Genomic DNA, 4,238 nt, shown 5'->3' on the forward strand with positions numbered 1-4,238 from the left:
CGACGAGAATCAAAAGCCCTCACCTGCAACCAAGTGCAAAAAAAAAAAATCATTAACTGGGTTTCAGGCCAAAAAGCCCTCCCCGTCGCATAAAATCCAGAAATGTTTCAGAGTTGGCTCGGGTTTGGGTTTTTGCAGGCGGAGAGGGGAAAGAAAACTTCAGAAGAATAAATCTGTAGTGCCATGTTTTTGCGACCCGCGTATTTGCGTGCGATTAGTCCCTTGTTCTGCAAAACGGCTGTGCAAATATGATATGTAGATTTGCGTGCTTGTTGCCACCATTTTTTTTTTGCATTAATCCATAAGCCAAACTGAACTGGTGGCGGGCGGCGTTGTGTGGCTGCGCCTTGTGATTGCTCAGCTGTAGTTGCAGGATCATCCAGCGGGTTAAGATTACCACACAGATTAAAAAAAATAAAAAATAAAAAAAACTCTTCAAGAGTTTCCTCTGCTCTCCTGGTTTTGCTTTAAACGCGGCGGCTTTAAGGCTCGTGGTGTTTTCTAGCCTGGATGTGACCTTTCCAAGTCATTGAAAATGCAGAGCAGCAACAGACACACTGACCTGCAGAGGAATTATCCGCCTCTCTTTTCGTCTCCGACAAACCCAACAGCTTGAACACGCCTGGGCGCTGCCCCACAAAGGCACTCCATGGAGGAGGCCTATTAATCTTCCCAAAGCCTCAAAAAAAGGCCAGTGTGGGCCCCTGAGTCTGGTGCCCGGGGCCCGCAGACAGGGGTTCTTGGCAGGAAGTGTAGGGTCAGTCTTGGCTTCCTTTCAAATAGGCGGGGGCGAGACAAGGGCGCGCAGGATGGCGTACCTGTGCCCTTTCGCAGATGCCAGGCTGGGACCGGCTCCGAGGAGACGAGAGGTGAGAGGATCAGTGCCGGAGCTGCTGGCCTTCACAACATCAATCAGGATGGAGCTGATTCATTAAAGAGGATATAGGTGGGAAGCAGCCCGAGCAGGAAACGCCTCAGGGGTTGTTTTTGGCTTTAAGTTGAATCGATTTTACCACAAATTTTATCAATAAAAAATACAAAGGTCATAAAACCAGTTTCTGTTTAAGATTTGTTGTATTTCAAAGTACTGACTATTCATTTTTTAGTTGTTTTTTTTTTAAGCAGATGCACATCTCTAATATTTCTGAGAACGATAAAGGATTCATTTAGAATGGCTGGATTTCACGTGTTATCTGTAACTGCAGGTGACAGACCAACTGTCAGCCAACAAAATAACTGCAGGTTATTTTTCCATTAGTCAATTAGGATTATTTCTAGAAGCATCTATTTCTGTTTTCATCCACCTACATCAACAGCAGAAATAATTCCTGATCTGATGTTCCTCAATTTAAGCTTCCTAGTTCTGTGACTTAAGATTTATGGTAAATCTCTTTGATGTGTTGGAAAAACTTTCTGATTGGGTTTTGTTTGCTTTCACACTGCACTGTCAAGAGCAGACCAAATTGCGTGGGAATTTCACATGGTTGGACCAGCTGCTTGTCAGTAGAAGGAACCGTCTCTAACCAGGAAAAAGATAAAATCATTGAGACTTCCAGTTATTTCATTAGTTTAAGACCCATTCCTATGAAAATGTGTCCTTGTAACCTTTTTTTCTGATGATAATATTATAGAAGCCTTGTGTTGAATACTCTTCAGAATAATTATTCTCACGTTACAGTTACACATTGTTTTAAATCTTTTTAAATGTTTAGAGTAACTGTTTCAAAATCAATTTCCACACCTTTTGATTGATGTATGTCCTGTTTATGCACCTGTAGAGCTTTAGCTATCTTAACTCTTCAACCGTTTACGCAATTAACGTAATTCCAGCGAATCCTGCAATGGAGAAAAACAGCACGTTATGGCACGTTAGTAACGTGTTGCATATCGGTGAAAAGCCAATATTAAAAGCTACTTTTCTCTGCATCAAAATCAGCTAATTCATGTTGATCCAGTTTTATTTATTTATTTAAGGATCCCCAGGAAGAATAATCTCACCTTCGGTTGAGACTATTCTTCCTGGGGTCCATATACACGTTAACGGTATATCAAAGACCGTGTGTTTTTTTTAGATGTCGGCAGACACAGCTCTGGTGCTAAAGAATACAGTGGCTTTTTGGGCTTAAAAGGTTGATAACTTTAGGGGTTGAGCTGAATTGGAGCCAGTTCATATTCGCTCTGTGAGCTAACCGTACTGCAAAGAGGATCATAACCACCTCTATATACAGGTTTTAATTTACTAGTTTGGTCCGGATTATATTCTGCTAACCAGAAACTAGCCAAGTTTTAACTGAAGCAAATGAATGAGCTGTTTATGCAGACCATTGACTGCATATGACATCTCCAACCAAATGAAGTCAATGCAGTCGCCATATTTTTGTGGTACGGACGACACGTTGGAGCCAGAGGACGTCAGTAAGCAGGTCCGAGTTAGTCTGAGTCACCATTTCTTTGGCCACCAATCTCGCCACTTGCTGGGCGGCCGTGGTGCAGTGGTAGGGCGGTCGACTCCTGATCAGAAGTGAGCGGGTTCGACTCCGCCTTGCCCACCCATGTGTCGAAGTGTCCTTGGGCAAGACACTGAACCCCGAATTGCCCTGGTGGGAGGTTGGCGCCGGTGTTTGGCAGCGGAGCCACCACCGGTGTGTGAATGTGTGCGTGAATGGGTGAATGGGTCTGTGACTGTGAAGCGCTTTGGGCCCTCGAAGGAGGGTAGAAAGCGCTATACAAGTATACGCCATTTACTCAGGAGTGAGCTTGTTGGAAGTTCACCCCTCGTCCACTTGAAAGCAATTTCAGGAGAATCGGTCAAATGTTTCAAATGTTCAATATGAGACCAGATACTTTTTTTGAGGAATCTGACTGGTCTGTTTTTTAACTTAATAACTTGCACTTCATAAAAAATATCACGAAAAAAATCAGGACATGTTAAAAAGCTGTTTATTTCTCTGTAGAAGTCTATGGGATATTGGCTTCTTAGAGCCAGCGAACCAATCTGTGTTCACACTGTGCTAAACCGCACTACAGTTCACTTGCATGAACATAGACCCTTGTTTGGACAACTTGTATTGCCTCATTTCTACTTTTTTAGTATTTTTAGTTTATTTTTCTCATTTTTTTTCCTAATTTGTGTTGTTAATGGATGTATAAACTTAAAAAAAAAAATTATATTCAGATTGTCACTTTTCCCTTGCCATTTTTGTCTCCTTGTCCTTTCGTCTTTGTTTTGAAATCACTTTGTTTTGTCATCATGAAATGATCCAAAAGACTCCCATGATTCCACAGACTTCATTTTGTGAGGCGATGTGCATCAACGTTTCCTGCCAGTCTTTCAAAAATCACCCAATCTGTAGAGATTTGCAGATTGCAAAGATTTGTTTTTCTAACGACACACTATACGTTGCTTTAGAAGTGATGCAAAAAACTCAAAGCTCTGATTATTCTCCAGCTGTGGTATGGATGAGCGTTTTCATGAAGCAACAGTCCCAGCGGTGTCATTTTAAACTCGGGCCTTCATCAAGGAGATGAAGTAAACCAGAATAATATAACAAAGATAAAATAACAATATATATCCATTTAAAAGTCATGTATACCGAAAGGGCTCATTTGTAAAACAGGCAAGGTGCTGCCCTCCTAATGGGAATCTTTTAAGATCACCATTAATCAAAATTAAAGGAGAGCAAAAGGGTACAACCATGTTCTTTCACCTAATTTATCAGCAGTTGAAACTTACTTTTTTGTTTTTATCAAAGATAAAATGATTTTTTTGGGTGTTTTTAAACATGTTTTTGTGGCATTTTTCTGATGATGGAGGATATATATATAATGAAAACTGCGCTTAAAATTGTATTTCTGAGGATTTCTTTATTCAAATTGCTGTGAATCAGGAGCAGACGAAAACATTTTGTTTAAAAACAAAGGGGGTGGGTTAATGAAATTGAATAATCGATCTAAGCTTAATAGATCATAACCGATCCATAAAAGTAGAGATCAATCTAGCTTGATGCTAACGTACAATGGGAATTCCCATCTTCACAACATATATATAGAGAGATTATTCATGTATTTCCAGACAAATGTGTAAACTCAAAACTGAACTGAATTTAATTGAAACAATTTTAAAAAATTGGAATTGAATTGATTCTGGAATTATTGGCGATACCCAGCACTTAAAAGATCAGATTTGGGGTGTAGAAAATTCTACGAGCTCTCAGTTATGGGGAGGGGAAGGGGGGCGG

General features: G+C 40.6%; 1 long non-coding RNA gene across 1 annotated transcript in view; it reads left to right on the forward strand.

The window, feature by feature from the left end:
- Positions 1–1,054, forward strand: part of LOC118600017 — a 30,454-nt gene extending 29,400 nt beyond the window's left edge. The window contains exon 4 of the long non-coding RNA XR_004949582.1: positions 784–1,054. This is a non-coding gene — a long non-coding RNA (uncharacterized LOC118600017). The remainder of the gene's footprint in view (positions 1–783) is intronic.
- Positions 1,055–4,238: the final 3,184 nt, after the last annotated feature.

This window comes from Oryzias melastigma, linkage group LG18 (genome assembly GCF_002922805.2).
Source record: "Oryzias melastigma strain HK-1 linkage group LG18, ASM292280v2, whole genome shotgun sequence".
In the NCBI taxonomy this organism is placed as follows: domain Eukaryota; kingdom Metazoa; phylum Chordata; class Actinopteri; order Beloniformes; family Adrianichthyidae; genus Oryzias; species Oryzias melastigma.